Consider the following 26,971-nt stretch of genomic DNA (forward strand, 5'->3'; position numbering starts at 1 on the left):
AAGCGGGGCCAAGCTCGGCAATCTTTAATTGAGACAGAGACTCATCCACCAGCGATTTTAAAACTGCAGTAACCCGTTGAAGACACGACCCCGCCTGCCGTCGTCACTTAGATCTAACCCGCAAAAGAATCACTGCTACAACAGCTTCCGCGACACAATGGTCAGCCAACTGGGGGAGGAACTGTGTTGTGAAAAACTGGAAAGACACAACAGGGAAACCCACGAGGTTCAGTGTCATACAGACTAGTGTCGCTTGACAGACAAAACTTGCAGTACAAGATTTCTAAAGATTCTTCACAATCACAGGAGTTACAGCCATCACACATCGGTGGGTTAACACTCACACACACAAAGAAAACCACATCGCCCAGCACAAAGAAGAAAACAAGACTTACACCAAGTTGAGAGCACTTTGCCGCTGGGGGAACGGAATCACGACTGTCTTCGATATTGACGCCAGGCTTTCCCTACACAAGGCCAGAACCAGACCGTGAAAAGATGGCTCCGGGATGCCCGCGCTGCTCAGGTCGAGCCCGTTATGCCAAAGCAGCCTGTGGCGGGCAATGAAAACTCAAGCAGCCAGTGTGTCTGCTTCCTGGTCTGCAAAGGCTCCCCAGGAAAATCTCTCTTGCGCTTCTGCTGAACTGCTGCTTCATCTACACAGGGGCCCCCGCCTTCTTAATCAAGGAGTCCAATGGCAGCATTAGTCGCAAGTGCTCGTCAGTTCCCACACAGTCGGGGAGGAGCCCGGGACTTGATGAGGACAACGACAGCCAGCTTGGCATTGTTTTCCTCGGCACCTATCAATTATCACAGCAGGGTGTGACGTCCCCGGGGCGTGGGGTGTGAGTGAGGGACAGGAAGCAAGCAAGAGACAGAGGAAGTCAAGAGCCACCACACCCTGTTGCTTGCCAGTAATCACACAACTATGGCCCTCAGCTGATACCCCTTTACAAGTGGGAGACCCTGCTCCGAGTCCAGCCCGAGTGCAAAAGGAGGGCAAAAGGCCCCAGCGAGATTTGAACTCACGACCCCTGGTTTACAAGACCAGTGCTCTAACCCCTGAGCTATGGAGCCACGAGGCTCCAGGTCCTGACTCACGCGCACACAAACGTACCGAGTCAAGCAGCTGGCAACATGAGGGAGACACGGTGCCCGGCTCAGCTACACAGCGGAGAGAGCAGAGAAAGGACGCCACGGCGAAGCTGAAGTCTTGCACAGGCCCATGGAAGACACCGAAGATCACCAAGGGAATCGACAGTCGCCCCGGCTCTTGTGTGGTTCCATGGTGTAATGGTTAGCACTCTGGACTCTGAATCCAGCGATCCGAGTTCAAATCTCGGTGGAACCTTTTGTGGCTGACATTGGAATTGGTGTCTGGAATGCCAAACGGGAATTCCCGCTGAAATAAACGGGGTGGGGGGAAAAAAGCCACGCTTCCCTGACCAGGAACTGAACTTGGGCCGCAGCGGTGAGAGTGCCGAATCCTAACCACTAGACCACCAGGGACACAGGGAAAGGCCCTCTCCCATCTGTGGCGTGCCCGCAGCGCGACCGACGTCGGCTCTTAAAGCGGGGCCGAGCTCGGCAATCTTGAATTGAGACAGAGACTCATCCACCCGCGATTTTAAAACTGCAGTAACCCGTTGAAGACACGACCCCGCCTGCCGTCGTCACTTAGATCTAACCCGTAAAAGAATCACTGCTACAACAGCTTCTGCGACGCAATGGTCAGCCACCTGGGGGAGGAACCGTGGTGTGAATGACTGGAAGGACACAACAGGGAAACCCACGAGGTTCAGTGTCATACAGACTAGTTTCGCTTGACAGAAAATGAAATCACAAGTAGCCAGTGTGTCTGTAAAGGCTCTCCAGGAAAATTTCTCACGCTTCTGCTGAACTGCTGCTTCATCTACGCAGGGGCCCCCGCCTTCTTAATCAAGGAGTCCAATGGCAGCATTTGTCGCAAGTGCTCGTCAGTTCCCACACAGTCGGGGAAGAGCCCGGGACTTGATGAGGACAACGACAGCCAGCTTGGCATTGTTTTCCTCGGCACCTATCAATTATCACAGCAGGGTATGACGTCCCCGGGGCGTGGGGTGTGAGTGAGGGACAGGAAGCAGGCAAGAGACAGAGAAAGCCAAGAGCCACCACACCCTGTTGCTTGCCAGTATTCACACAATTACGGCCCTCAGCTGATACCCCTTTACAAGCGGGAGACCCTGCTCCGCGTCCAGCCCCAGTGCAAAAGGCCCCGGCGAGATTTGAACTCGCGACCCCTGGTTTACAAGGCCAGTGCTCTAACCCCTGAACTATGGAGCCACGAGGCTCCAGACCCTGACTCACGCACACACAAACGTACCGAGTCACGCAGCTGGCTACATGTGGGAGACACGGTGCCCGGCTCAGCTACACAATGGAGAAAGCAAAGAAAGGACGCCACGGCGAAGCTGAAGTCTTGCACAGGCCCATGGACGTCGCCCCAGCTCTCGTGTGGTTCCATGGTGTAATGGTTAGCACTCTGGGCTTTGAATCCAGCGATCCGAGTTCAAGTCTCGGTGGAACCTGTTGTGGGTGACATTGAAATCAGGACCTGTGTATGGGATCGTGGGCTGCTTTCCTTGCGTGCTCTGCTGTGGGCAAAGAAACCTGCTTTTACTCATCAGCCTTTCTAGGACCTGCAAGATATCACCCACTACTGCAGACGATGGAGTGTACAGCAGACATGCGTGTATTTTATGACAGAGGTTCCTGCGTCGTCAAAATACCCGGAACACCTCCTCCGAGTTCAACGTCTTGCACGGCTCTAAGGGTAACAAACGGGGTGTGGGAAAAAAGGCCACACTTCCCTGAACGGGAATCGAACACGGGCCGCGGCGGTGAGAGCGCCGAATCCTAACCACTAGACCACCAGGGACACGGGGAAAAGCCCTCTCCCGTCTGTGGCGTGCCCGCAGTGCGACCGACGTCGGCTCTGAAAGCAGGGCCAGGCTCGGCAATCTTTAATTGAGACAGAGACTCATCCACCAGCGATTTTAAAACTGCAGTAACCCGTTGAAGACACGACCCCGCCTGCCGTCGTCACTTAGATCTAACCTGCAAAAGAATCACTGCTACAACAGCTTCCGCGACACAATGGTCAGCCAACTGGGGGAGGAACTGTGTTGTGAAAAACTGGAAAGACACAACAGGGAAACCCACCAGGTTCAGTGTCATACAGACTAGTGTCGCTTGACAGACAAAACTTGCAGTACAAGATTTCTAAAGATTCTTCACAATCACAGGAGTTACAGCCATCACACATCGGTGGGTTAACACTCACACACACAAAGAAAACCACATCGCCCAGCACAAAGAAGAAAACAAGACTTACACCAAGTTGAGAGCACTTTGCCGCTGGGGGAACGGAATCACGACTGTCTTCGATATTGACGCCAGGCTTTCCCTACACAAGGCCAGAACCAGACCGTGAAAAGATGGCTCCGGGATGCCCGCGCTGCTCAGGTCGAGCCCGTTATGCCAAAGCAGCCTGTGGCGGGCAATGAAAACTCAAGCAGCCAGTGTGTCTGCTTCCTGGTCTGCAAAGGCTCTCCAGGAAAATCTCTCTTGCGCTTCTGCTGAACTGCTGCTTCATCTACACAGGGGCCCCCGCCTTCTTAATCAAGGAGTCCAATGGCAGCATTAGTCGCAAGTGCTCGTCAGTTCCCACACAGTCGGGGAGGAGCCCGGGACTTGATGAGGACAACGACAGCCAGCTTGGCATTGTTTTCCTCGGCACCTATCAATTATCACAGCAGGGTGTGACGTCCCCGGGGCGTGGGGTGTGAGTGAGGGACAGGAAGCAAGCAAGAGACAGAGGAAGTCAAGAGCCACCACACCCTGTTGCTTGCCAGTAATCACACAACTATGGCCCTCAGCTGATACCCCTTTACAAGTGGGAGACCCTGCTCCGAGTCCAGCCCGAGTGCAAAAGGAGGGCAAAAGGCCCCAGCGAGATTTGAACTCGCGACCCCTGGTTTACAAGACCAGTGCTCTAACCCCTGAGCTATGGAGCCACGAGGCTCCAGGTCCTGACTCACGCGCACACAAACGTACCGAGTCAAGCAGCTGGCAACATGAGGGAGACACGGTGCCCGGCTCAGCTACACAGCGGAGAGAGCAGAGAAAGGACGCCACGGCGAAGCTGAAGTCTTGCACAGGCCCATGGAAGACACCGAAGATCACCAAGGGAATCGACAGTCGCCCCGGCTCTTGTGTGGTTCCATGGTGTAATGGTTAGCACTCTGGACTCTGAATCCAGCGATCTGAGTTCAAATCTCGGTGGAACCTTTTGTGGGTGACATTGGAATTGGTGTCTGGAATGCCAAACGGGAATTCCCGCTGAAATAAACGGGGTGGGGGGAAAAAAGCCACGCTTCCCTGACCAGGAACTGAACTTGGGCCGCAGCGGTGAGAGTGCCGAATCCTAACCACTAGACCACCAGGGACACAGGGAAAGGCCCTCTCCCATCTGTGGCGTGCCCGCAGCGCGACCGACGTCGGCTCTTAAAGCGGGGCCGAGCTCGGCAATCTTGAATTGAGACAGAGACTCATCCACCCGCGATTTTAAAACTGCAGTAACCCGTTGAAGAAACGACCCCGCCTGCCGTCGTCACTTAGATCTAACCCGTAAAAGAATCACTGCTACAACAGCTTCCGCGACGCAATGGTCAGCCACCTGGGGGAGGAACCGTGGTGTGAATGACTGGAAGGACACAACAGGGAAACCCACGAGGTTCAGTGTCATACAGACTAGTTTCGCTTGACAGAAAATGAAATCACAAGTAGCCAGTGTGTCTGTAAAGGCTCTCCAGGAAAATTTCTCACGCTTCTGCTGAACTGCTGCTTCATCTACGCAGGGGCCCCCGCCTTCTTAATCAAGGAGTCCAATGGCAGCATTTGTCGCAAGTGCTCGTCAGTTCCCACACAGTCGGGGAAGAGCCCGGGACTTGATGAGGACAACGACAGCCAGCTTGGCATTGTTTTCCTCGGCACCTATCAATTATCACAGCAGGGTATGACGTCCCCGGGGCGTGGGGTGTGAGTGAGGGACAGGAAGCAGGCAAGAGACAGAGAAAGCCAAGAGCCACCACACCCTGTTGCTTGCCAGTATTCACACAATTACGGCCCTCAGCTGATACCCCTTTACAAGCGGGAGACCCTGCTCCGCGTCCAGCCCGAGTGCAAAAGGCCCCGGCGAGATTTGAACTCGCGACCCCTGGTTTACAAGGCCAGTGCTCTAACCCCTGAACTATGGAGCCACGAGGCTCCAGACCCTGACTCACGCACACACAAACGTACCGAGTCACGCAGCTGGCTACATGTGGGAGACACGGTGCCCGGCTCAGCTACACAATGGAGAAAGCAAAGAAAGGACGCCACGGCGAAGCTGAAGTCTTGCACAGGCCCATGGACGTCGCCCCAGCTCTCGTGTGGTTCCATGGTGTAATGGTTAGCACTCTGGGCTTTGAATCCAGCGATCCGAGTTCAAGTCTCGGTGGAACCTGTTGTGGGTGACATTGAAATCAGGACCTGTGTATGGGATCGTGGGCTGCTTTCCTTGCGTGCTCTGCTGTGGGCAAAGAAACCTGCTTTTACTCATCAGCCTTTCTAGGACCTGCAAGATATCACCCACTACTGCAGACGATTGAGTGTACAGCAGACATGCGTGTATTTTATGACAGAGGTTCCTGCGTCGTCAAAATACCCGGAACACCTCCTCCGAGTTCAACGTCTTGCACGGCTCTAAGGGTAACAAACGGGGTGTGGGAAAAAAGCCCACACTTCCCTGACCGGGAATCGAACCCGGGCCGCGGCGGTGAGAGCGCCGAATCCTAACCACTAGACCACCAGGGACACAGGGAAAAGCCCTCTCCCGTCTGTGGCGTGCCCGCAGTGCGACCGACGTCGGCTCTGAAAGCGGGGCCAAGCTCGGCAATCTTTAATTGAGACAGAGACTCATCCACCAGCGATTTTAAAACTGCAGTAACCCGTTGAAGACACGACCCCGCCTGCCGTCGTCACTTAGATCTAACCCGCAAAAGAATCACTGCTACAACAGCTTCCGCGACACAATGGTCAGCCAACTGGGGGAGGAACTGTGTTGTGAAAAACTGGAAAGACACAACAGGGAAACCCACGAGGTTCAGTGTCATACAGACTAGTGTCGCTTGACAGACAAAACTTGCAGTACAAGATTTCTAAAGATTCTTCACAATCACAGGAGTTACAGCCATCACACATCGGTGGGTTAACACTCACACACACAAAGAAAACCACATCGCCCAGCACAAAGAAGAAAACAAGACTTACACCAAGTTGAGAGCACTTTGCCGCTGGGGGAACGGAATCACGACTGTCTTCGATATTGACGCCAGGCTTTCCCTACACAAGGCCAGAACCAGACCGTGAAAAGATGGCTCCGGGATGCCCGCGCTGCTCAGGTCGAGCCCGTTATGCCAAAGCAGCCTGTGGCGGGCAATGAAAACTCAAGCAGCCAGTGTGTCTGCTTCCTGGTCTGCAAAGGCTCCCCAGGAAAATCTCTCTTGCGCTTCTGCTGAACTGCTGCTTCATCTACACAGGGGCCCCCGCCTTCTTAATCAAGGAGTCCAATGGCAGCATTAGTCGCAAGTGCTCGTCAGTTCCCACACAGTCGGGGAGGAGCCCGGGACTTGATGAGGACAACGACAGCCAGCTTGGCATTGTTTTCCTCGGCACCTATCAATTATCACAGCAGGGTGTGACGTCCCCGGGGCGTGGGGTGTGAGTGAGGGACAGGAAGCAAGCAAGAGACAGAGGAAGTCAAGAGCCACCACACCCTGTTGCTTGCCAGTAATCACACAACTATGGCCCTCAGCTGATACCCCTTTACAAGTGGGAGACCCTGCTCCGAGTCCAGCCCGAGTGCAAAAGGAGGGCAAAAGGCCCCAGCGAGATTTGAACTCACGACCCCTGGTTTACAAGACCAGTGCTCTAACCCCTGAGCTATGGAGCCACGAGGCTCCAGGTCCTGACTCACGCGCACACAAACGTACCGAGTCAAGCAGCTGGCAACATGAGGGAGACACGGTGCCCGGCTCAGCTACACAGCGGAGAGAGCAGAGAAAGGACGCCACGGCGAAGCTGAAGTCTTGCACAGGCCCATGGAAGACACCGAAGATCACCAAGGGAATCGACAGTCGCCCCGGCTCTTGTGTGGTTCCATGGTGTAATGGTTAGCACTCTGGACTCTGAATCCAGCGATCCGAGTTCAAATCTCGGTGGAACCTTTTGTGGGTGACATTGGAATTGGTGTCTGGAATGCCAAACGGGAATTCCCGCTGAAATAAACGGGGTGGGGGGAAAAAAGCCACGCTTCCCTGACCAGGAACTGAACTTGGGCCGCAGCGGTGAGAGTGCCGAATCCTAACCACTAGACCACCAGGGACACAGGGAAAGGCCCTCTCCCATCTGTGGCGTGCCCGCAGCGCGACCGACGTCGGCTCTTAAAGCGGGGCCGAGCTCGGCAATCTTGAATTGAGACAGAGACTCATCCACCCGCGATTTTAAAACTGCAGTAACCCGTTGAAGAAACGACCCCGCCTGCCGTCGTCACTTAGATCTAACCCGTAAAAGAATCACTGCTACAACAGCTTCCGCGACGCAATGGTCAGCCACCTGGGGGAGGAACCGTGGTGTGAATGACTGGAAGGACACAACAGGGAAACCCACGAGGTTCAGTGTCATACAGACTAGTTTCGCTTGACAGAAAATGAAATCACAAGTAGCCAGTGTGTCTGTAAAGGCTCTCCAGGAAAATTTCTCACGCTTCTGCTGAACTGCTGCTTCATCTACGCAGGGGCCCCCGCCTTCTTAATCAAGGAGTCCAATGGCAGCATTTGTCGCAAGTGCTCGTCAGTTCCCACACAGTCGGGGAAGAGCCCGGGACTTGATGAGGACAACGACAGCCAGCTTGGCATTGTTTTCCTCGGCACCTATCAATTATCACAGCAGGGTATGACGTCCCCGGGGCGTGGGGTGTGAGTGAGGGACAGGAAGCAGGCAAGAGACAGAGAAAGCCAAGAGCCACCACACCCTGTTGCTTGCCAGTATTCACACAATTACGGCCCTCAGCTGATACCCCTTTACAAGCGGGAGACCCTGCTCCGCGTCCAGCCCGAGTGCAAAAGGCCCCGGCGAGATTTGAACTCGCGACCCCTGGTTTACAAGGCCAGTGCTCTAACCCCTGAACTATGGAGCCACGAGGCTCCAGACCCTGACTCACGCACACACAAACGTACCGAGTCACGCAGCTGGCTACATGTGGGAGACACGGTGCCCGGCTCAGCTACACAATGGAGAAAGCAAAGAAAGGACGCCACGGCGAAGCTGAAGTCTTGCACAGGCCCATGGACGTCGCCCCAGCTCTCGTGTGGTTCCATGGTGTAATGGTTAGCACTCTGGGCTTTGAATCCAGCGATCCGAGTTCAAGTCTCGGTGGAACCTGTTGTGGGTGACATTGAAATCAGGACCTGTGTATGGGATCGTGGGCTGCTTTCCTTGCGTGCTCTGCTGTGGGCAAAGAAACCTGCTTTTACTCATCAGCCTTTCTAGGACCTGCAAGATATCACCCACTACTGCAGACGATTGAGTGTACAGCAGACATGCGTGTATTTTATGACAGAGGTTCCTGCGTCGTCAAAATACCCGGAACACCTCCTCCGAGTTCAACGTCTTGCACGGCTCTAAGGGTAACAAACGGGGTGTGGGAAAAAAGCCCACACTTCCCTGACCGGGAATCGAACCCGGGCCGCGGCGGTGAGAGCGCCGAATCCTAACCACTAGACCACCAGGGACACAGGGAAAAGCCCTCTCCCGTCTGTGGCGTGCCCGCAGTGCGACCGACGTCGGCTCTGAAAGCGGGGCCAAGCTCGGCAATCTTTAATTGAGACAGAGACTCATCCACCAGCGATTTTAAAACTGCAGTAACCCGTTGAAGACACGACCCCGCCTGCCGTCGTCACTTAGATCTAACCCGCAAAAGAATCACTGCTACAACAGCTTCCGCGACACAATGGTCAGCCAACTGGGGGAGGAACTGTGTTGTGAAAAACTGGAAAGACACAACAGGGAAACCCACGAGGTTCAGTGTCATACAGACTAGTGTCGCTTGACAGACAAAACTTGCAGTACAAGATTTCTAAAGATTCTTCACAATCACAGGAGTTACAGCCATCACACATCGGTGGGTTAACACTCACACACACAAAGAAAACCACATCGCCCAGCACAAAGAAGAAAACAAGACTTACACCAAGTTGAGAGCACTTTGCCGCTGGGGGAACGGAATCACGACTGTCTTCGATATTGACGCCAGGCTTTCCCTACACAAGGCCAGAACCAGACCGTGAAAAGATGGCTCCGGGATGCCCGCGCTGCTCAGGTCGAGCCCGTTATGCCAAAGCAGCCTGTGGCGGGCAATGAAAACTCAAGCAGCCAGTGTGTCTGCTTCCTGGTCTGCAAAGGCTCTCCAGGAAAATCTCTCTTGCGCTTCTGCTGAACTGCTGCTTCATCTACACAGGGGCCCCCGCCTTCTTAATCAAGGAGTCCAATGGCAGCATTAGTCGCAAGTGCTCGTCAGTTCCCACACAGTCGGGGAGGAGCCCGGGACTTGATGAGGACAACGACAGCCAGCTTGGCATTGTTTTCCTCGGCACCTATCAATTATCACAGCAGGGTGTGACGTCCCCGGGGCGTGGGGTGTGAGTGAGGGACAGGAAGCAAGCAAGAGACAGAGGAAGTCAAGAGCCACCACACCCTGTTGCTTGCCAGTAATCACACAACTATGGCCCTCAGCTGATACCCCTTTACAAGTGGGAGACCCTGCTCCGAGTCCAGCCCGAGTGCAAAAGGAGGGCAAAAGGCCCCAGCGAGATTTGAACTCACGACCCCTGGTTTACAAGACCAGTGCTCTAACCCCTGAGCTATGGAGCCACGAGGCTCCAGGGCCTGACTCACGCGCACACAAACGTACCGAGTCAAGCAGCTGGCAACATGAGGGAGACACGGTGCCCGGCTCAGCTACACAGCGGAGAGAGCAGAGAAAGGACGCCACGGCGAAGCTGAAGTCTTGCACAGGCCCATGGAAGACACCGAAGATCACCAAGGGAATCGACAGTCGCCCCGGCTCTTGTGTGGTTCCATGGTGTAATGGTTAGCACTCTGGACTCTGAATCCAGCGATCCGAGTTCAAATCTCGGTGGAACCTTTTGTGGGTGACATTGGAATTGGTGTCTGGAATGCCAAACGGGAATTCCCGCTGAAATAAACGGGGTGGGGGGAAAAAAGCCACGCTTCCCTGACCAGGAACTGAACTTGGGCCGCAGCGGTGAGAGCGCCGAATCCTAACCACTAGACCACCAGGGACACAGGGAAAGGCCCTCTCCCATCTGTGGCGTGCCCGCAGCGCGACCGACGTCGGCTCTTAAAGCGGGGCCGAGCTCGGCAATCTTGAATTGAGACAGAGACTCATCCACCCGCGATTTTAAAACTGCAGTAACCCGTTGAAGACACGACCCCGCCTGCCGTCGTCACTTAGATCTAACCCGTAAAAGAATCACTGCTACAACAGCTTCTGCGACGCAATGGTCAGCCACCTGGGGGAGGAACCGTGGTGTGAATGACTGGAAGGACACAACAGGGAAACCCACGAGGTTCAGTGTCATACAGACTAGTTTCGCTTGACAGAAAATGAAATCACAAGTAGCCAGTGTGTCTGTAAAGGCTCTCCAGGAAAATTTCTCACGCTTCTGCTGAACTGCTGCTTCATCTACGCAGGGGCCCCCGCCTTCTTAATCAAGGAGTCCAATGGCAGCATTTGTCGCAAGTGCTCGTCAGTTCCCACACAGTCGGGGAAGAGCCCGGGACTTGATGAGGACAACGACAGCCAGCTTGGCATTGTTTTCCTCGGCACCTATCAATTATCACAGCAGGGTATGACGTCCCCGGGGCGTGGGGTGTGAGTGAGGGACAGGAAGCAGGCAAGAGACAGAGAAAGCCAAGAGCCACCACACCCTGTTGCTTGCCAGTATTCACACAATTACGGCCCTCAGCTGATACCCCTTTACAAGCGGGAGACCCTGCTCCGCGTCCAGCCCGAGTGCAAAAGGCCCCGGCGAGATTTGAACTCGCGACCCCTGGTTTACAAGGCCAGTGCTCTAACCCCTGAACTATGGAGCCACGAGGCTCCAGACCCTGACTCACGCACACACAAACGTACCGAGTCACGCAGCTGGCTACATGTGGGAGACACGGTGCCCGGCTCAGCTACACAATGGAGAAAGCAAAGAAAGGACGCCACGGCGAAGCTGAAGTCTTGCACAGGCCCATGGACGTCGCCCCAGCTCTCGTGTGGTTCCATGGTGTAATGGTTAGCACTCTGGGCTTTGAATCCAGCGATCCGAGATCAAGTCTCGGTGGAACCTGTTGTGGGTGACATTGAAATCAGGACCTGTGTATGGGATCGTGGGCTGCTTTCCTTGCGTGCTCTGCTGTGGGCAAAGAAACCTGCTTTTACTCATCAGCCTTTCTAGGACCTGCAAGATATCACCCACTACTGCAGACGATGGAGTGTACAGCAGACATGCGTGTATTTTATGACAGAGGTTCCTGCGTCGTCAAAATACCCGGAACACCTCCTCCGAGTTCAACGTCTTGCACGGCTCTAAGGGTAACAAACGGGGTGTGGGAAAAAAGGCCACACTTCCCTGACCGGGAATCGAACACGGGCCGCGGCGGTGAGAGCGCCGAATCCTAACCACTAGACCACCAGGGACACGGGGAAAAGCCCTCTCCCGTCTGTGGCGTGCCCGCAGTGCGACCGACGTCGGCTCTGAAAGCGGGGCCAGGCTCGGCAATCTTTAATTGAGACAGAGACTCATCCACCAGCGATTTTAAAACTGCAGTAACCCGTTGAAGACACGACCCCGCCTGCCGTCGTCACTTAGATCTAACCTGCAAAAGAATCACTGCTACAACAGCTTCCGCGACACAATGGTCAGCCAACTGGGGGAGGAACTGTGTTGTGAAAAACTGGAAAGACACAACAGGGAAACCCACCAGGTTCAGTGTCATACAGACTAGTGTCGCTTGACAGACAAAACTTGCAGTACAAGATTTCTAAAGATTCTTCACAATCACAGGAGTTACAGCCATCACACATCGGTGGGTTAACACTCACACACACAAAGAAAACCACATCGCCCAGCACAAAGAAGAAAACAAGACTTACACCAAGTTGAGAGCACTTTGCCGCTGGGGGAACGGAATCACGACTGTCTTCGATATTGACGCCAGGCTTTCCCTACACAAGGCCAGAACCAGACCGTGAAAAGATGGCTCCGGGATGCCCGCGCTGCTCAGGTCGAGCCCGTTATGCCAAAGCAGCCTGTGGCGGGCAATGAAAACTCAAGCAGCCAGTGTGTCTGCTTCCTGGTCTGCAAAGGCTCTCCAGGAAAATCTCTCTTGCGCTTCTGCTGAACTGCTGCTTCATCTACACAGGGGCCCCCGCCTTCTTAATCAAGGAGTCCAATGGCAGCATTAGTCGCAAGTGCTCGTCAGTTCCCACACAGTCGGGGAGGAGCCCGGGACTTGATGAGGACAACGACAGCCAGCTTGGCATTGTTTTCCTCGGCACCTATCAATTATCACAGCAGGGTGTGACGTCCCCGGGGCGTGGGGTGTGAGTGAGGGACAGGAAGCAAGCAAGAGACAGAGGAAGTCAAGAGCCACCACACCCTGTTGCTTGCCAGTAATCACACAACTATGGCCCTCAGCTGATACCCCTTTACAAGTGGGAGACCCTGCTCCGAGTCCAGCCCGAGTGCAAAAGGAGGGCAAAAGGCCCCAGCGAGATTTGAACTCACGACCCCTGGTTTACAAGACCAGTGCTCTAACCCCTGAGCTATGGAGCCACGAGGCTCCAGGGCCTGACTCACGCGCACACAAACGTACCGAGTCAAGCAGCTGGCAACATGAGGGAGACACGGTGCCCGGCTCAGCTACACAGCGGAGAGAGCAGAGAAAGGACGCCACGGCGAAGCTGAAGTCTTGCACAGGCCCATGGAAGACACCGAAGATCACCAAGGGAATCGACAGTCGCCCCGGCTCTTGTGTGGTTCCATGGTGTAATGGTTAGCACTCTGGACTCTGAATCCAGCGATCCGAGTTCAAATCTCGGTGGAACCTTTTGTGGGTGACATTGGAATTGGTGTCTGGAATGCCAAACGGGAATTCCCGCTGAAATAAACGGGGTGGGGGGAAAAAAGCCACGCTTCCCTGACCAGGAACTGAACTTGGGCCGCAGCGGTGAGAGCGCCGAATCCTAACCACTAGACCACCAGGGACACAGGGAAAGGCCCTCTCCCATCTGTGGCGTGCCCGCAGCGCGACCGACGTCGGCTCTTAAAGCGGGGCCGAGCTCGGCAATCTTGAATTGAGACAGAGACTCATCCACCCGCGATTTTAAAACTGCAGTAACCCGTTGAAGACACGACCCCGCCTGCCGTCGTCACTTAGATCTAACCCGTAAAAGAATCACTGCTACAACAGCTTCTGCGACGCAATGGTCAGCCACCTGGGGGAGGAACCGTGGTGTGAATGACTGGAAGGACACAACAGGGAAACCCACGAGGTTCAGTGTCATACAGACTAGTTTCGCTTGACAGAAAATGAAATCACAAGTAGCCAGTGTGTCTGTAAAGGCTCTCCAGGAAAATTTCTCACGCTTCTGCTGAACTGCTGCTTCATCTACGCAGGGGCCCCCGCCTTCTTAATCAAGGAGTCCAATGGCAGCATTTGTCGCAAGTGCTCGTCAGTTCCCACACAGTCGGGGAAGAGCCCGGGACTTGATGAGGACAACGACAGCCAGCTTGGCATTGTTTTCCTCGGCACCTATCAATTATCACAGCAGGGTATGACGTCCCCGGGGCGTGGGGTGTGAGTGAGGGACAGGAAGCAGGCAAGAGACAGAGAAAGCCAAGAGCCACCACACCCTGTTGCTTGCCAGTATTCACACAATTACGGCCCTCAGCTGATACCCCTTTACAAGCGGGAGACCCTGCTCCGCGTCCAGCCCGAGTGCAAAAGGCCCCGGCGAGATTTGAACTCGCGACCCCTGGTTTACAAGGCCAGTGCTCTAACCCCTGAACTATGGAGCCACGAGGCTCCAGACCCTGACTCACGCACACACAAACGTACCGAGTCACGCAGCTGGCTACATGTGGGAGACACGGTGCCCGGCTCAGCTACACAATGGAGAAAGCAAAGAAAGGACGCCACGGCGAAGCTGAAGTCTTGCACAGGCCCATGGACGTCGCCCCAGCTCTCGTGTGGTTCCATGGTGTAATGGTTAGCACTCTGGGCTTTGAATCCAGCGATCCGAGATCAAGTCTCGGTGGAACCTGTTGTGGGTGACATTGAAATCAGGACCTGTGTATGGGATCGTGGGCTGCTTTCCTTGCGTGCTCTGCTGTGGGCAAAGAAACCTGCTTTTACTCATCAGCCTTTCTAGGACCTGCAAGATATCACCCACTACTGCAGACGATGGAGTGTACAGCAGACATGCGTGTATTTTATGACAGAGGTTCCTGCGTCGTCAAAATACCCGGAACACCTCCTCCGAGTTCAACGTCTTGCACGGCTCTAAGGGTAACAAACGGGGTGTGGGAAAAAAGGCCACACTTCCCTGACCGGGAATCGAACACGGGCCGCGGCGGTGAGAGCGCCGAATCCTAACCACTAGACCACCAGGGACACGGGGAAAAGCCCTCTCCCGTCTGTGGCGTGCCCGCAGTGCGACCGACGTCGGCTCTGAAAGCGGGGCCAGGCTCGGCAATCTTTAATTGAGACAGAGACTCATCCACCAGCGATTTTAAAACTGCAGTAACCCGTTGAAGACACGACCCCGCCTGCCGTCGTCACTTAGATCTAACCTGCAAAAGAATCACTGCTACAACAGCTTCCGCGACACAATGGTCAGCCAACTGGGGGAGGAACTGTGTTGTGAAAAACTGGAAAGACACAACAGGGAAACCCACCAGGTTCAGTGTCATACAGACTAGTGTCGCTTGACAGACAAAACTTGCAGTACAAGATTTCTAAAGATTCTTCACAATCACAGGAGTTACAGCCATCACACATCGGTGGGTTAACACTCACACACACAAAGAAAACCACATCGCCCAGCACAAAGAAGAAAACAAGACTTACACCAAGTTGAGAGCACTTTGCCGCTGGGGGAACGGAATCACGACTGTCTTCGATATTGACGCCAGGCTTTCCCTACACAAGGCCAGAACCAGACCGTGAAAAGATGGCTCCGGGATGCCCGCGCTGCTCAGGTCGAGCCCGTTATGCCAAAGCAGCCTGTGGCGGGCAATGAAAACTCAAGCAGCCAGTGTGTCTGCTTCCTGGTCTGCAAAGGCTCTCCAGGAAAATCTCTCTTGCGCTTCTGCTGAACTGCTGCTTCATCTACACAGGGGCCCCCGCCTTCTTAATCAAGGAGTCCAATGGCAGCATTAGTCGCAAGTGCTCGTCAGTTCCCACACAGTCGGGGAGGAGCCCGGGACTTGATGAGGACAACGACAGCCAGCTTGGCATTGTTTTCCTCGGCACCTATCAATTATCACAGCAGGGTGTGACGTCCCCGGGGCGTGGGGTGTGAGTGAGGGACAGGAAGCAAGCAAGAGACAGAGGAAGTCAAGAGCCACCACACCCTGTTGCTTGCCAGTAATCACACAACTATGGCCCTCAGCTGATACCCCTTTACAAGTGGGAGACCCTGCTCCGAGTCCAGCCCGAGTGCAAAAGGAGGGCAAAAGGCCCCAGCGAGATTTGAACTCGCGACCCCTGGTTTACAAGACCTGTGCTCTAACCGCTGAGCTATGGAGCCACGAGGCTCCAGGTCCTGACTCACGCGCACACAAACGTACCGAGTCAAGCAGCTGGCAACATGAGGGAGACACGGTGCCCGGCTCAGCTACACAGCGGAGAGAGCAGAGAAAGGACGCCACGGCGAAGCTGAAGTCTTGCACAGGCCCATGGAAGACACCGAAGATCACCAAGGGAATCGACAGTCGCCCCGGCTCTTGTGTGGTTCCATGGTGTAATGGTTAGCACTCTGGACTCTGAATCCAGCGATCCGAGTTCAAATCTCGGTGGAACCTTTTGTGGGTGACATTGGAATTGGTGTCTGGAATGCCAAACGGGAATTCCCGCTGAAATAAACGGGGTGGGGGGAAAAAAGCCACGCTTCCCTGACCAGGAACTGAACTTGGGCCGCAGCGGTGAGAGCGCCGAATCCTAACCACTAGACCACCAGGGACACAGGGAAAGGCCCTCTCCCGTCTGTGGCGTGCCCGCAGCGCGACCGACGTCGGCTCTTAAAGCGGGGCCGAGCTCGGCAATCTTGAATTGAGACAGAGACTCATCCACCCGCGATTTTAAAACTGCAGTAACCCGTTGAAGACACGACCCCGCCTGCCGTCGTCACTTAGATCTAACCCGTAAAAGAATCACTGCTACAACAGCTTCTGCGACGCAATGGTCAGCCACCTGGGGGAGGAACCGTGGTGTGAATGACTGGAAGGACACAACAGGGAAACCCACGAGGTTCAGTGTCATACAGACTAGTTTCGCTTGACAGAAAATGAAATCACAAGTAGCCAGTGTGTCTGTAAAGGCTCTCCAGGAAAATTTCTCACGCTTCTGCTGAACTGCTGCTTCATCTACGCAGGGGCCCCCGCCTTCTTAATCAAGGAGTCCAATGGCAGCATTTGTCGCAAGTGCTCGTCAGTTCCCACACAGTCGGGGAAGAGCCCGGGACTTGATGAGGACAACGACAGCCAGCTTGGCATTGTTTTCCTCGGCACCTATCAATTATCACAGCAGGGTATGACGTCCCCGGGGCGTGGGGTGTGAGTGAGGGACAGGAAGCAGGCAAGAGACAGAGAAAGCCAAGAGCCACCACACCCTGTTGCTTGCCAGTATTCACACAATTACGGCCCTCAGCTGATACCCCTTTACAAGCGGGAGACCCTGCTCCGCGTCCAGCCCGAGTGCAAAAGGCCCCGGCGAGATTTGAACTCGCGACCCCTGGTTTACAAGGCCAGTGCTCTAACCCCTGAACTATGGAGCCACGAGGCTCCAGACCCTGACTCACGCACACACAAACGTACCGAGTCACGCAGCTGGCTACATGTGGGAGACACGGTGCCCGGCTCAGCTACACAATGGAGAAAGCAAAGAAAGGACGCCACGGCGAAGCTGAAGTCTTGCACAGGCCCATGGACGTCGCCCCAGCTCTCGTGTGGTTCCATGGTGTAATGGTTAGCACTCTGGGCTTTGAATCCAGCGATCCGAGATCAAGTCTCGGTGGAACCTGTTGTGGGTGACATTGAAATCAGGACCTGTGTATGGGATCGTGGGCTGCTTTCCTTGCGTGCTCTGCTGTGGGCAAAGAAACCTGCTTTTACTCATCAGCCTTTCTAGGACCTGCAAGATATCACCCACTACTGCAGACGATGGAGTGTACAGCAGACATGCGTGTATTTTATGACAGAGGTTCCTGCGTCGTCAAAATACCCGGAACACCTCCTCCGAGTTCAACGTCTTGCACGGCTCTAAGGGTAACAAACGGGGTGTGGGAAAAAAGGCCACACTTCCCTGACCGGGAATCGAACACGGGCCGCGGCGGTGAGAGCGCCGAATCCTAACCACTAGACCACCAGGGACACGGGGAAAAGCCCTCTCCCGTCTGTGGCGTGCCCGCAGTGCGACCGACGTCGGCTCTGAAAGCGGGGCCAGGCTCGGCAATCTTTAATTGAGACAGAGACTCATCCACCAGCGATTTTAAAACTGCAGTAACCCGTTGAAGACACGACCCCGCCTGCCGTCGTCACTTAGATCTAACCTGCAAAAGAATCACTGCTACAACAGCTTCCGCGACACAATGGTCAGCCAACTGGGGGAGGAACTGTGTTGTGAAAAACTGGAAAGACACAACAGGGAAACCCACCAGGTTCAGTGTCATACAGACTAGTGTCGCTTGACAGACAAAACTTGCAGTACAAGATTTCTAAAGATTCTTCACAATCACAGGAGTTACAGCCATCACACATCGGTGGGTTAACACTCACACACACAAAGAAAACCACATCGCCCAGCACAAAGAAGAAAACAAGACTTACACCAAGTTGAGAGCACTTTGCCGCTGGGGGAACGGAATCACGACTGTCTTCGATATTGACGCCAGGCTTTCCCTACACAAGGCCAGAACCAGACCGTGAAAAGATGGCTCCGGGATGCCCGCGCTGCTCAGGTCGAGCCCGTTATGCCAAAGCAGCCTGTGGCGGGCAATGAAAACTCAAGCAGCCAGTGTGTCTGCTTCCTGGTCTGCAAAGGCTCTCCAGGAAAATCTCTCTTGCGCTTCTGCTGAACTGCTGCTTCATCTACACAGGGGCCCCCGCCTTCTTAATCAAGGAGTCCAATGGCAGCATTAGTCGCAAGTGCTCGTCAGTTCCCACACAGTCGGGGAGGAGCCCGGGACTTGATGAGGACAACGACAGCCAGCTTGGCATTGTTTTCCTCGGCACCTATCAATTATCACAGCAGGGTGTGACGTCCCCGGGGCGTGGGGTGTGAGTGAGGGACAGGAAGCAAGCAAGAGACAGAGGAAGTCAAGAGCCACCACACCCTGTTGCTTGCCAGTAATCACACAACTATGGCCCTCAGCTGATACCCCTTTACAAGTGGGAGACCCTGCTCCGAGTCCAGCCCGAGTGCAAAAGGAGGGCAAAAGGCCCCAGCGAGATTTGAACTCGCGACCCCTGGTTTACAAGACCAGTGCTCTAACCCCTGAGCTATGGAGCCACGAGGCTCCAGGTCCTGACTCACGCGCACACAAACGTACCGAGTCAAGCAGCTGGCAACATGAGGGAGACACGGTGCCCGGCTCAGCTACACAGCGGAGAGAGCAGAGAAAGGACGCCACGGCGAAGCTGAAGTCTTGCACAGGCCCATGGAAGACACCGAAGATCACCAAGGGAATCGACAGTCGCCCCGGCTCTTGTGTGGTTCCATGGTGTAATGGTTAGCACTCTGGACTCTGAATCCAGCGATCCGAGTTCAAATCTCGGTGGAACCTTTTGTGGGTGACATTGGAATTGGTGTCTGGAATGCCAAACGGGAATTCCCGCTGAAATAAACGGGGTGGGGGGAAAAAAGCCACGCTTCCCTGACCAGGAACTGAACTTGGGCCGCAGCGGTGAGAGTGCCGAATCCTAACCACTAGACCACCAGGGACACAGGGAAAGGCCCTCTCCCATCTGTGGCGTGCCCGCAGCGCGACCGACGTCGGCTCTTAAAGAGGGGCCGAGCTCGGCAATCTTGAATTGAGACAGAGACTCATCCACCCGCGATTTTAAAACTGCAGTAACCCGTTGAAGAAACGACCCCGCCTGCCGTCGTCACTTAGATCTAACCCGTAAAAGAATCACTGCTACAACAGCTTCCGCGACGCAATGGTCAGCCACCTGGGGGAGGAACCGTGGTGTGAATGACTGGAAGGACACAACAGGGAAACCCACGAGGTTCAGTGTCATACAGACTAGTTTCGCTTGACAGAAAATGAAATCACAAGTAGCCAGTGTGTCTGTAAAGGCTCTCCAGGAAAATTTCTCACGCTTCTGCTGAACTGCTGCTTCATCTACGCAGGGGCCCCCGCCTTCTTAATCAAGGAGTCCAATGGCAGCATTTGTCGCAAGTGCTCGTCAGTTCCCACACAGTCGGGGAAGAGCCCGGGACTTGATGAGGACAACGACAGCCAGGTTGGCATTGTTTTCCTCGGCACCTATCAATTATCACAGCAGGGTATGACGTCCCCGGGGCGTGGGGTGTGAGTGAGGGACAGGAAGCAGGCAAGAGACAGAGAAAGCCAAGAGCCACCACACCCTGTTGCTTGCCAGTATTCACACAATTACGGCCCTCAGCTGATACCCCTTTACAAGCGGGAGACCCTGCTCCGCGTCCAGCCCGAGTGCAAAAGGCCCCGGCGAGATTTGAACTCGCGACCCCTGGTTTACAAGGCCAGTGCTCTAACCCCTGAACTATGGAGCCACGAGGCTCCAGACCCTGACTCACGCACACACAAACGTACCGAGTCACGCAGCTGGCTACATGTGGGAGACACGGTGCCCGGCTCAGCTACACAATGGAGAAAGCAAAGAAAGGACGCCACGGCGAAGCTGAAGTCTTGCACAGGCCCATGGACGTCGCCCCAGCTCTCGTGTGGTTCCATGGTGTAATGGTTAGCACTCTGGGCTTTGAATCCAGCGATCCGAGTTCAAGTCTCGGTGGAACCTGTTGTGGGTGACATTGAAATCAGGACCTGTGTATGGGATCGTGGGCTGCTTTCCTTGCGTGCTCTGCTGTGGGCAAAGAAACCTGCTTTTACTCATCAGCCTTTCTAGGACCTGCAAGATATCACCCACTACTGCAGACGATTGAGTGTACAGCAGACATGCGTGTATTTTATGACAGAGGTTCCTGCGTCGTCAAAATACCCGGAACACCTCCTCCGAGTTCAACGTCTTGCACGGCTCTAAGGGTAACAAACGGGGTGTGGGAAAAAAGCCCACACTTCCCTGACCGGGAGTCGAACCCGGGCCGCGGCGGTGAGAGCGCCGAATCCTAACCACTAGACCACCAGGGACACAGGGAAAAGCCCTCTCCCGTCTGTGGCGTGCCCGCAGTGCGACCGACGTCGGCTCTGAAAGCGGGGCCAAGCTCGGCAATCTTTAATTGAGACAGAGACTCATCCACCAGCGATTTTAAAACTGCAGTAACCCGTTGAAGACACTACCCCGCCTGCCGTCGTCACTTAGATCTAACCCGCAAAAGAATCACTGCTACAACAGCTTCCGCGACACAATGGTCAGCCAACTGGGGGAGGAACTGTGTTGTGAAAAACTGGAAAGACACAACAGGGAAACCCACGAGGTTCAGTGTCATACAGACTAGTGTCGCTTGACAGACAAAACTTGCAGTACAAGATTTCTAAAGATTCTTCACAATCACAGGAGTTACAGCCATCACACATCGGTGGGTTAACACTCACACACACAAAGAAAACCACATCGCCCAGCACAAAGAAGAAAACAAGACTTACACCAAGTTGAGAGCACTTTGCCGCTGGGGGAACGGAATCACGACTGTCTTCGATATTGACGCCAGGCTTTCCCTACGCAAGGCCAGAACCAGACCGTGAAAAGATGGCTCCGGGATGCCCGCGCTGCTCAGGTCGAGCCCGTTATGCCAAAGCAGCCTGTGGCGGGCAATGAAAACTCAAGCAGCCAGTGTGTCTGCTTCCTGGTCTGCAAAGGCTCCCCAGGAAAATCTCTCTTGCGCTTCTGCTGAACTGCTGCTTCATCTACACAGGGGCCCCCGCCTTCTTAATCAAGGAGTCCAATGGCAGCATTAGTCGCAAGTGCTCGTCAGTTCCCACACAGTCGGGGAGGAGCCCGGGACTTGATGAGGACAACGACAGCCAGCTTGGCATTGTTTTCCTCGGCACCTATCAATTATCACAGCAGGGTGTGACGTCCCCGGGGCGTGGGGTGTGAGTGAGGGACAGGAAGCAAGCAAGAGACAGAGGAAGTCAAGAGCCACCACACCCTGTTGCTTGCCAGTAATCACACAACTATGGCCCTCAGCTGATACCCCTTTACAAGTGGGAGACCCTGCTCCGAGTCCAGCCCGAGTGCAAAAGGAGGGCAAAAGGCCCCAGCGAGATTTGAACTCGCGACCCCTGGTTTACAAGACCAGTGCTCTAACCCCTGAGCTATGGAGCCACGAGGCTCCAGGTCCTGACTCACGCGCACACAAACGTACCGAGTCAAGCAGCTGGCAACATGAGGGAGACACGGTGCCCGGCTCAGCTACACAGCGGAGAGAGCAGAGAAAGGACGCCACGGCGAAGCTGAAGTCTTGCACAGGCCCATGGAAGACACCGAAGATCACCAAGGGAATCGACAGTCGCCCCAGCTCTTGTGTGGTTCCATGGTGTAATGGTTAGCACTCTGGACTCTGAATCCAGCGATCCGAGTTCAAATCTCGGTGGAACCTTTTGTGGCTGACATTGGAATTGGTGTCTGGAATGCCAAACGGGAATTCCCGCTGAAATAAACGGGGTGGGGGGAAAAAAGCCACGCTTCCCTGACCAGGAACTGAACTTGGGCCGCAGCGGTGAGAGTGCCGAATCCTAACCACTAGACCACCAGGGACACAGGGAAAGGCCCTCTCCCATCTGTGGCGTGCCCGCAGCGCGACCGACGTCGGCTCTTAAAGCGGGGCCGAGCTCGGCAATCTTGAATTGAGACAGAGACTCATCCACCCGCGATTTTAAAACTGCAGTAACCCGTTGAAGACACGACCCCGCCTGCCGTCGTCACTTAGATCTAACCCGTAAAAGAATCACTGCTACAACAGCTTCTGCGACGCAATGGTCAGCCACCTGGGGGAGGAACCGTGGTGTGAATGACTGGAAGGACACAACAGGGAAACCCACGAGGTTCAGTGTCATACAGACTAGTTTCGCTTGACAGAAAATGAAATCACAAGTAGCCAGTGTGTCTGTAAAGGCTCTCCAGGAAAATTTCTCACGCTTCTGCTGAACTGCTGCTTCATCTACGCAGGGGCCCCCGCCTTCTTAATCAAGGAGTCCAATGGCAGCATTTGTCGCAAGTGCTCGTCAGTTCCCACACAGTCGGGGAAGAGCCCGGGACTTGATGAGGACAACGACAGCCAGCTTGGCATTGTTTTCCTCGGCACCTATCAATTATCACAGCAGGGTATGACGTCCCCGGGGCGTGGGGTGTGAGTGAGGGACAGGAAGCAGGCAAGAGACAGAGAAAGCCAAGAGCCACCACACCCTGTTGCTTGCCAGTATTCACACAATTACGGCCCTCAGCTGATACCCCTTTACAAGCGGGAGACCCTGCTCCGCGTCCAGCCCCAGTGCAAAAGGCCCCGGCGAGATTTGAACTCGCGACCCCTGGTTTACAAGGCCAGTGCTCTAACCCCTGAACTATGGAGCCACGAGGCTCCAGACCCTGACTCACGCACACACAAACGTACCGAGTCACGCAGCTGGCTACATGTGGGAGACACGGTGCCCGGCTCAGCTACACAATGGAGAAAGCAAAGAAAGGACGCCACGGCGAAGCTGAAGTCTTGCACAGGCCCATGGACGTCGCCCCAGCTCTCGTGTGGTTCCATGGTGTAATGGTTAGCACTCTGGGCTTTGAATCCAGCGATCCGAGTTCAAGTCTCGGTGGAACCTGTTGTGGGTGACATTGAAATCAGGACCTGTGTATGGGATCGTGGGCTGCTTTCCTTGCGTGCTCTGCTGTGGGCAAAGAAACCTGCTTTTACTCATCAGCCTTTCTAGGACCTGCAAGATATCACCCACTACTGCAGACGATGGAGTGTACAGCAGACATGCGTGTATTTTATGACAGAGGTTCCTGCGTCGTCAAAATACCCGGAACACCTCCTCCGAGTTCAACGTCTTGCACGGCTCTAAGGGTAACAAACGGGGTGTGGGAAAAAAGGCCACACTTCCCTGAACGGGAATCGAACACGGGCCGCGGCGGTGAGAGCGCCGAATCCTAACCACTAGACCACCAGGGACACGGGGAAAAGCCCTCTCCCGTCTGTGGCGTGCCCGCAGTGCGACCGACGTCGGCTCTGAAAGCAGGGCCAGGCTCGGCAATCTTTAATTGAGACAGAGACTCATCCACCAGCGATTTTAAAACTGCAGTAACCCGTTGAAGACACGACCCCGCCTGCCGTCGTCACTTAGATCTAACCTGCAAAAGAATCACTGCTACAACAGCTTCCGCGACACAATGGTCAGCCAACTGGGGGAGGAACTGTGTTGTGAAAAACTGGAAAGACACAACAGGGAAACCCACCAGGTTCAGTGTCATACAGACTAGTGTCGCTTGACAGACAAAACTTGCAGTACAAGATTTCTAAAGATTCTTCACAATCACAGGAGTTACAGCCATCACACATCGGTGGGTTAACACTCACACACACAAAGAAAACCACATCGCCCAGCACAAAGAAGAAAACAAGACTTACACCAAGTTGAGAGCACTTTGCCGCTGGGGGAACGGAATCACGACTGTCTTCGATATTGACGCCAGGCTTTCCCTACACAAGGCCAGAACCAGACCGTGAAAAGATGGCTCCGGGATGCCCGCGCTGCTCAGGTCGAGCCCGTTATGCCAAAGCAGCCTGTGGCGGGCAATGAAAACTCAAGCAGCCAGTGTGTCTGCTTCCTGGTCTGCAAAGGCTCTCCAGGAAAATCTCTCTTGCGCTTCTGCTGAACTGCTGCTTCATCTACACAGGGGCCCCCGCCTTCTTAATCAAGGAGTCCAATGGCAGCATTAGTCGCAAGTGCTCGTCAGTTCCCACACAGTCGGGGAGGAGCCCGGGACTTGATGAGGACAACGACAGCCAGCTTGGCATTGTTTTCCTCGGCACCTATCAATTATCACAGCAGGGTGTGACGTCCCCGGGGCGTGGGGTGTGAGTGAGGGACAGGAAGCAAGCAAGAGACAGAGGAAGTCAAGAGCCACCACACCCTGTTGCTTGCCAGTAATCACACAACTATGGCCCTCAGCTGATACCCCTTTACAAGTGGGAGACCCTGCTCCGAGTCCAGCCCGAGTGCAAAAGGAGGGCAAAAGGCCCCAGCGAGATTTGAACTCGCGACCCCTGGTTTACAAGACCAGTGCTCTAACCCCTGAGCTATGGAGCCACGAGGCTCCAGGTCCTGACTCACGCGCACACAAACGTACCGAGTCAAGCAGCTGGCAACATGAGGGAGACACGGTGCCCGGCTCAGCTACACAGCGGAGAGAGCAGAGAAAGGACGCCACGGCGAAGCTGAAGTCTTGCACAGGCCCATGGAAGACACCGAAGATCACCAAGGGAATCGACAGTCGCCCCGGCTCTTGTGTGGTTCCATGGTGTAATGGTTAGCACTCTGGACTCTGAATCCAGCGATCTGAGTTCAAATCTCGGTGGAACCTTTTGTGGGTGACATTGGAATTGGTGTCTGGAATGCCAAACGGGAATTCCCGCTGAAATAAACGGGGTGGGGGGAAAAAAGCCACGCTTCCCTGACCAGGAACTGAACTTGGGCCGCAGCGGTGAGAGTGCCGAATCCTAACCACTAGACCACCAGGGACACAGGGAAAGGCCCTCTCCCATCTGTGGCGTGCCCGCAGCGCGACCGACGTCGGCTCTTAAAGCGGGGCCGAGCTCGGCAATCTTGAATTGAGACAGAGACTCATCCACCCGCGATTTTAAAACTGCAGTAACCCGTTGAAGAAACGACCCCGCCTGCCGTCGTCACTTAGATCTAACCCGTAAAAGAATCACTGCTACAACAGCTTCCGCGACGCAATGGTCAGCCACCTGGGGGAGGAACCGTGGTGTGAATGACTGGAAGGACACAACAGGGAAACCCACGAGGTTCAGTGTCATACAGACTAGTTTCGCTTGACAGAAAATGAAATCACAAGTAGCCAGTGTGTCTGTAAAGGCTCTCCAGGAAAATTTCTCACGCTTCTGCTGAACTGCTGCTTCATCTACGCAGGGGCCCCCGCCTTCTTAATCAAGGAGTCCAATGGCAGCATTTGTCGCAAGTGCTCGTCAGTTCCCACACAGTCGGGGAAGAGCCCGGGACTTGATGAGGACAACGACAGCCAGCTTGGCATTGTTTTCCTCGGCACCTATCAATTATCACAGCAGGGTATGACGTCCCCGGGGCGTGGGGTGTGAGTGAGGGACAGGAAGCAGGCAAGAGACAGAGAAAGCCAAGAGCCACCACACCCTGTTGCTTGCCAGTATTCACACAATTACGGCCCTCAGCTGATACCCCTTTACAAGCGGGAGACCCTGCTCCGCGTCCAGCCCGAGTGCAAAAGGCCCCGGCGAGATTTGAACTCGCGACCCCTGGTTTACAAGGCCAGTGCTCTAACCCCTGAACTATGGAGCCACGAGGCTCCAGACCCTGACTCACGCACACACAAACGTACCGAGTCACGCAGCTGGCTACATGTGGGAGACACGGTGCCCGGCTCAGCTACACAATGGAGAAAGCAAAGAAAGGACGCCACGGCGAAGCTGAAGTCTTGCACAGGCCCATGGACGTCGCCCCAGCTCTCGTGTGGTTCCATGGTGTAATGGTTAGCACTCTGGGCTTTGAATCCAGCGATCCGAGTTCAAGTCTCGGTGGAACCTGTTGTGGGTGACATTGAAATCAGGACCTGTGTATGGGATCGTGGGCTGCTTTCCTTGCGTGCTCTGCTGTGGGCAAAGAAACCTGCTTTTACTCATCAGCCTTTCTAGGACCTGCAAGATATCACCCACTACTGCAGACGATTGAGTGTACAGCAGACATGCGTGTATTTTATGACAGAGGTTCCTGCGTCGTCAAAATACCCGGAACACCTCCTCCGAGTTCAACGTCTTGCACGGCTCTAAGGGTAACAAACGGGGTGTGGGAAAAAAGCCCACACTTCCCTGACCGGGAGTCGAACCCGGGCCGCGGCGGTGAGAGCGCCGAATCCTAACCACTAGACCACCAGGGACACAGGGAAAAGCCCTCTCCCGTCTGTGGCGTGCCCGCAGTGCGACCGACGTCGGCTCTGAAAGCGGGGCCAAGCTCGGCAATCTTTAATTGAGACAGAGACTCATCCACCAGCGATTTTAAAACTGCAGTAACCCGTTGAAGACACGACCCCGCCTGCCGTCGTCACTTAGATCTAACCCGCAAAAGAATCACTGCTACAACAGCTTCCGCGACACAATGGTCAGCCAA

General features: G+C 54.7%; 45 non-coding genes across 45 annotated transcripts; 18 read left to right on the forward strand and 27 right to left on the reverse strand.

Moving 5' to 3' along the window:
* Positions 1-1,004: 1,004 nt before the first annotated feature.
* trnat-ugu (transfer RNA threonine (anticodon UGU)) lies at positions 1,005-1,077 on the reverse strand. Its single transcript has one exon. It is a non-coding gene; the product is annotated as a tRNA-Thr (tRNA).
* Positions 1,078-1,279: 202 nt separating this feature from the next.
* On the forward strand, positions 1,280-1,351 carry trnaq-cug (transfer RNA glutamine (anticodon CUG)). Its single transcript has one exon. It is a non-coding gene; the product is annotated as a tRNA-Gln (tRNA).
* Positions 1,352-2,249: 898 nt separating this feature from the next.
* trnat-ugu (transfer RNA threonine (anticodon UGU)) lies at positions 2,250-2,322 on the reverse strand. Its single transcript has one exon. It is a non-coding gene; the product is annotated as a tRNA-Thr (tRNA).
* A 173-nt stretch (positions 2,323-2,495) lies between these two features.
* Positions 2,496-2,567, forward strand: trnaq-uug (transfer RNA glutamine (anticodon UUG)). The gene has a single exon. It is a non-coding gene; the product is annotated as a tRNA-Gln (tRNA).
* A 278-nt stretch (positions 2,568-2,845) lies between these two features.
* Positions 2,846-2,917, reverse strand: trnae-cuc (transfer RNA glutamic acid (anticodon CUC)). The gene has a single exon. It is a non-coding gene; the product is annotated as a tRNA-Glu (tRNA).
* Positions 2,918-3,982: 1,065 nt separating this feature from the next.
* On the reverse strand, positions 3,983-4,055 carry trnat-ugu (transfer RNA threonine (anticodon UGU)). The gene has a single exon. It is a non-coding gene; the product is annotated as a tRNA-Thr (tRNA).
* A 202-nt stretch (positions 4,056-4,257) lies between these two features.
* Positions 4,258-4,329, forward strand: trnaq-cug (transfer RNA glutamine (anticodon CUG)). Its single transcript has one exon. It is a non-coding gene; the product is annotated as a tRNA-Gln (tRNA).
* Positions 4,330-5,227: 898 nt separating this feature from the next.
* On the reverse strand, positions 5,228-5,300 carry trnat-ugu (transfer RNA threonine (anticodon UGU)). The gene has a single exon. It is a non-coding gene; the product is annotated as a tRNA-Thr (tRNA).
* A 173-nt stretch (positions 5,301-5,473) lies between these two features.
* Positions 5,474-5,545, forward strand: trnaq-uug (transfer RNA glutamine (anticodon UUG)). The gene has a single exon. It is a non-coding gene; the product is annotated as a tRNA-Gln (tRNA).
* A 278-nt stretch (positions 5,546-5,823) lies between these two features.
* On the reverse strand, positions 5,824-5,895 carry trnae-cuc (transfer RNA glutamic acid (anticodon CUC)). The gene has a single exon. It is a non-coding gene; the product is annotated as a tRNA-Glu (tRNA).
* Positions 5,896-6,960: 1,065 nt separating this feature from the next.
* trnat-ugu (transfer RNA threonine (anticodon UGU)) lies at positions 6,961-7,033 on the reverse strand. The gene has a single exon. It is a non-coding gene; the product is annotated as a tRNA-Thr (tRNA).
* Positions 7,034-7,235: 202 nt separating this feature from the next.
* Positions 7,236-7,307, forward strand: trnaq-cug (transfer RNA glutamine (anticodon CUG)). The gene has a single exon. It is a non-coding gene; the product is annotated as a tRNA-Gln (tRNA).
* Positions 7,308-8,205: 898 nt separating this feature from the next.
* trnat-ugu (transfer RNA threonine (anticodon UGU)) lies at positions 8,206-8,278 on the reverse strand. The gene has a single exon. It is a non-coding gene; the product is annotated as a tRNA-Thr (tRNA).
* Positions 8,279-8,451: 173 nt separating this feature from the next.
* On the forward strand, positions 8,452-8,523 carry trnaq-uug (transfer RNA glutamine (anticodon UUG)). The gene has a single exon. It is a non-coding gene; the product is annotated as a tRNA-Gln (tRNA).
* A 278-nt stretch (positions 8,524-8,801) lies between these two features.
* trnae-cuc (transfer RNA glutamic acid (anticodon CUC)) lies at positions 8,802-8,873 on the reverse strand. Its single transcript has one exon. It is a non-coding gene; the product is annotated as a tRNA-Glu (tRNA).
* A 1,065-nt stretch (positions 8,874-9,938) lies between these two features.
* trnat-ugu (transfer RNA threonine (anticodon UGU)) lies at positions 9,939-10,011 on the reverse strand. The gene has a single exon. It is a non-coding gene; the product is annotated as a tRNA-Thr (tRNA).
* A 202-nt stretch (positions 10,012-10,213) lies between these two features.
* On the forward strand, positions 10,214-10,285 carry trnaq-cug (transfer RNA glutamine (anticodon CUG)). Its single transcript has one exon. It is a non-coding gene; the product is annotated as a tRNA-Gln (tRNA).
* Positions 10,286-11,183: 898 nt separating this feature from the next.
* On the reverse strand, positions 11,184-11,256 carry trnat-ugu (transfer RNA threonine (anticodon UGU)). Its single transcript has one exon. It is a non-coding gene; the product is annotated as a tRNA-Thr (tRNA).
* Positions 11,257-11,429: 173 nt separating this feature from the next.
* On the forward strand, positions 11,430-11,501 carry trnaq-uug (transfer RNA glutamine (anticodon UUG)). Its single transcript has one exon. It is a non-coding gene; the product is annotated as a tRNA-Gln (tRNA).
* Positions 11,502-11,779: 278 nt separating this feature from the next.
* Positions 11,780-11,851, reverse strand: trnae-cuc (transfer RNA glutamic acid (anticodon CUC)). Its single transcript has one exon. It is a non-coding gene; the product is annotated as a tRNA-Glu (tRNA).
* Positions 11,852-12,916: 1,065 nt separating this feature from the next.
* Positions 12,917-12,989, reverse strand: trnat-ugu (transfer RNA threonine (anticodon UGU)). The gene has a single exon. It is a non-coding gene; the product is annotated as a tRNA-Thr (tRNA).
* Positions 12,990-13,191: 202 nt separating this feature from the next.
* Positions 13,192-13,263, forward strand: trnaq-cug (transfer RNA glutamine (anticodon CUG)). The gene has a single exon. It is a non-coding gene; the product is annotated as a tRNA-Gln (tRNA).
* Positions 13,264-14,161: 898 nt separating this feature from the next.
* trnat-ugu (transfer RNA threonine (anticodon UGU)) lies at positions 14,162-14,234 on the reverse strand. The gene has a single exon. It is a non-coding gene; the product is annotated as a tRNA-Thr (tRNA).
* Positions 14,235-14,407: 173 nt separating this feature from the next.
* trnaq-uug (transfer RNA glutamine (anticodon UUG)) lies at positions 14,408-14,479 on the forward strand. Its single transcript has one exon. It is a non-coding gene; the product is annotated as a tRNA-Gln (tRNA).
* Positions 14,480-14,757: 278 nt separating this feature from the next.
* Positions 14,758-14,829, reverse strand: trnae-cuc (transfer RNA glutamic acid (anticodon CUC)). The gene has a single exon. It is a non-coding gene; the product is annotated as a tRNA-Glu (tRNA).
* A 1,065-nt stretch (positions 14,830-15,894) lies between these two features.
* Positions 15,895-15,967, reverse strand: trnat-ugu (transfer RNA threonine (anticodon UGU)). Its single transcript has one exon. It is a non-coding gene; the product is annotated as a tRNA-Thr (tRNA).
* A 202-nt stretch (positions 15,968-16,169) lies between these two features.
* Positions 16,170-16,241, forward strand: trnaq-cug (transfer RNA glutamine (anticodon CUG)). The gene has a single exon. It is a non-coding gene; the product is annotated as a tRNA-Gln (tRNA).
* An 898-nt stretch (positions 16,242-17,139) lies between these two features.
* Positions 17,140-17,212, reverse strand: trnat-ugu (transfer RNA threonine (anticodon UGU)). The gene has a single exon. It is a non-coding gene; the product is annotated as a tRNA-Thr (tRNA).
* A 173-nt stretch (positions 17,213-17,385) lies between these two features.
* On the forward strand, positions 17,386-17,457 carry trnaq-uug (transfer RNA glutamine (anticodon UUG)). Its single transcript has one exon. It is a non-coding gene; the product is annotated as a tRNA-Gln (tRNA).
* A 278-nt stretch (positions 17,458-17,735) lies between these two features.
* Positions 17,736-17,807, reverse strand: trnae-cuc (transfer RNA glutamic acid (anticodon CUC)). The gene has a single exon. It is a non-coding gene; the product is annotated as a tRNA-Glu (tRNA).
* Positions 17,808-18,872: 1,065 nt separating this feature from the next.
* Positions 18,873-18,945, reverse strand: trnat-ugu (transfer RNA threonine (anticodon UGU)). Its single transcript has one exon. It is a non-coding gene; the product is annotated as a tRNA-Thr (tRNA).
* A 202-nt stretch (positions 18,946-19,147) lies between these two features.
* On the forward strand, positions 19,148-19,219 carry trnaq-cug (transfer RNA glutamine (anticodon CUG)). The gene has a single exon. It is a non-coding gene; the product is annotated as a tRNA-Gln (tRNA).
* Positions 19,220-20,117: 898 nt separating this feature from the next.
* On the reverse strand, positions 20,118-20,190 carry trnat-ugu (transfer RNA threonine (anticodon UGU)). The gene has a single exon. It is a non-coding gene; the product is annotated as a tRNA-Thr (tRNA).
* A 173-nt stretch (positions 20,191-20,363) lies between these two features.
* trnaq-uug (transfer RNA glutamine (anticodon UUG)) lies at positions 20,364-20,435 on the forward strand. Its single transcript has one exon. It is a non-coding gene; the product is annotated as a tRNA-Gln (tRNA).
* A 278-nt stretch (positions 20,436-20,713) lies between these two features.
* Positions 20,714-20,785, reverse strand: trnae-cuc (transfer RNA glutamic acid (anticodon CUC)). Its single transcript has one exon. It is a non-coding gene; the product is annotated as a tRNA-Glu (tRNA).
* Positions 20,786-21,850: 1,065 nt separating this feature from the next.
* On the reverse strand, positions 21,851-21,923 carry trnat-ugu (transfer RNA threonine (anticodon UGU)). Its single transcript has one exon. It is a non-coding gene; the product is annotated as a tRNA-Thr (tRNA).
* Positions 21,924-22,125: 202 nt separating this feature from the next.
* Positions 22,126-22,197, forward strand: trnaq-cug (transfer RNA glutamine (anticodon CUG)). Its single transcript has one exon. It is a non-coding gene; the product is annotated as a tRNA-Gln (tRNA).
* Positions 22,198-23,095: 898 nt separating this feature from the next.
* Positions 23,096-23,168, reverse strand: trnat-ugu (transfer RNA threonine (anticodon UGU)). Its single transcript has one exon. It is a non-coding gene; the product is annotated as a tRNA-Thr (tRNA).
* Positions 23,169-23,341: 173 nt separating this feature from the next.
* On the forward strand, positions 23,342-23,413 carry trnaq-uug (transfer RNA glutamine (anticodon UUG)). The gene has a single exon. It is a non-coding gene; the product is annotated as a tRNA-Gln (tRNA).
* A 278-nt stretch (positions 23,414-23,691) lies between these two features.
* On the reverse strand, positions 23,692-23,763 carry trnae-cuc (transfer RNA glutamic acid (anticodon CUC)). Its single transcript has one exon. It is a non-coding gene; the product is annotated as a tRNA-Glu (tRNA).
* A 1,065-nt stretch (positions 23,764-24,828) lies between these two features.
* Positions 24,829-24,901, reverse strand: trnat-ugu (transfer RNA threonine (anticodon UGU)). Its single transcript has one exon. It is a non-coding gene; the product is annotated as a tRNA-Thr (tRNA).
* A 202-nt stretch (positions 24,902-25,103) lies between these two features.
* On the forward strand, positions 25,104-25,175 carry trnaq-cug (transfer RNA glutamine (anticodon CUG)). Its single transcript has one exon. It is a non-coding gene; the product is annotated as a tRNA-Gln (tRNA).
* Positions 25,176-26,073: 898 nt separating this feature from the next.
* trnat-ugu (transfer RNA threonine (anticodon UGU)) lies at positions 26,074-26,146 on the reverse strand. Its single transcript has one exon. It is a non-coding gene; the product is annotated as a tRNA-Thr (tRNA).
* Positions 26,147-26,319: 173 nt separating this feature from the next.
* trnaq-uug (transfer RNA glutamine (anticodon UUG)) lies at positions 26,320-26,391 on the forward strand. The gene has a single exon. It is a non-coding gene; the product is annotated as a tRNA-Gln (tRNA).
* Positions 26,392-26,669: 278 nt separating this feature from the next.
* On the reverse strand, positions 26,670-26,741 carry trnae-cuc (transfer RNA glutamic acid (anticodon CUC)). The gene has a single exon. It is a non-coding gene; the product is annotated as a tRNA-Glu (tRNA).
* Positions 26,742-26,971: the final 230 nt, after the last annotated feature.

Source organism: Lepisosteus oculatus, chromosome 6 (assembly GCF_040954835.1).
Source record: "Lepisosteus oculatus isolate fLepOcu1 chromosome 6, fLepOcu1.hap2, whole genome shotgun sequence".
Classification (NCBI taxonomy): domain Eukaryota; kingdom Metazoa; phylum Chordata; class Actinopteri; order Semionotiformes; family Lepisosteidae; genus Lepisosteus; species Lepisosteus oculatus.